Below are 1,183 nucleotides of genomic sequence, written 5' to 3'. Positions count from 1 at the left end.
AAACTTGTATCGAACTTTGGTTAGAGCACATTTGAAATATTGTATACAGTTCTGATCACCATATTGGGAAAAGGATATAGAAGCAATGGAGAGGGTGCACAGAAGATATACAAGGATGATACCAGAAATGCGTGGACATACATATTAGGAAAGGATGACCAAGCTGGGTCTCTTTTTTCTTGAAAAAAGGCTGAGGGTTGACCGAATAGAGGTCTTTAAAATTGTGAAAGATTTTGATAGAGTGGATACAGAGAGAATGTTTCCCTCGGCCTTTTGGCTAAGATCAAGTGTAGTATCTGTTCTTATCAGTGCTTACTTGGTTGAGGAGAGACCATGATCATTGCCTTTTGATCCTGGAGAAGCTTTGAGTAAAATGGCTACAACCAATCTTCGAGCTTGGGGCCAGGGAGTGCGCAACACCGTTCGGGTGGGCGTGAAGGACAAAGAAGGAGATGCACCGGTCGATCGCACCTTCTTCATGAAGAAAATTCTCTTCGATTGCTGCGGATTTCAAGCGATGGACGTCTTCTGCCTGCAGGATTTCCCCAGCATTTTTATAAAAATGACAAACAGCAGTGGCCCAAAACAGATCCTTGCGGTACACCACTAGTAACTAAACTTCAGGATGAACATTTGCCATCAACCACCACCCTCTGTCTTCTTTCAGCTAGCCAATTTCTGATCCAAAGCACTAAATCACCTTCAATCCCATACTTCCGTATTTTCTGCAATAGCCTACCGTGGGGAACCTTATCAAACGCCTTACTGAAATCCATATACACCACATCCACGGCTTTACCCTCATCCACCTGTTTGGTCACCTACTCGAAAAACTCAATAAGGTTTGTGAGGCACGACCTACCCTTCACAAAACCGTGCTGACTATCGCTAATGAACTTATTCTTTTCAAGATGATTATAAATCCTATCTCTTATAACCTTTTCCAACATTTTACCCACAACCGAAGTAAGGCTCACAGGTCTATAATTACCAGGGCTGTCTCTACTCCCCTTCTTGAACAAGGGGACAACATTTGCTACCCTCCAGTCTTCCAGCACTATTCCTGTCGACAATGACGACATAAAGATCAAGGACAAAGGCTCTGCAATCTCCTCCCTGGCTTCCCAGAGAATCCTAGGATAAATCCCATCTGGCCCAGGGGACTTATCTATTTTCACACTTT

General features: G+C 43.5%; 1 pseudogene; it reads left to right on the top strand.

Annotated features, from left to right (window-relative positions):
* Positions 1–256: 256 nt before the first annotated feature.
* On the top strand, positions 257–366 carry LOC137384138 (U2 spliceosomal RNA; annotated as a pseudogene).
* Positions 367–1,183: the final 817 nt, after the last annotated feature.

The sequence above is a fragment of the Heterodontus francisci genome, chromosome 25 (assembly GCF_036365525.1).
Source record: "Heterodontus francisci isolate sHetFra1 chromosome 25, sHetFra1.hap1, whole genome shotgun sequence".
In the NCBI taxonomy this organism is placed as follows: domain Eukaryota; kingdom Metazoa; phylum Chordata; class Chondrichthyes; order Heterodontiformes; family Heterodontidae; genus Heterodontus; species Heterodontus francisci.
The sequence above is the reverse complement of the archived record's forward strand: the minus strand, read 5'-3'. Positions and strand labels throughout refer to the sequence as shown.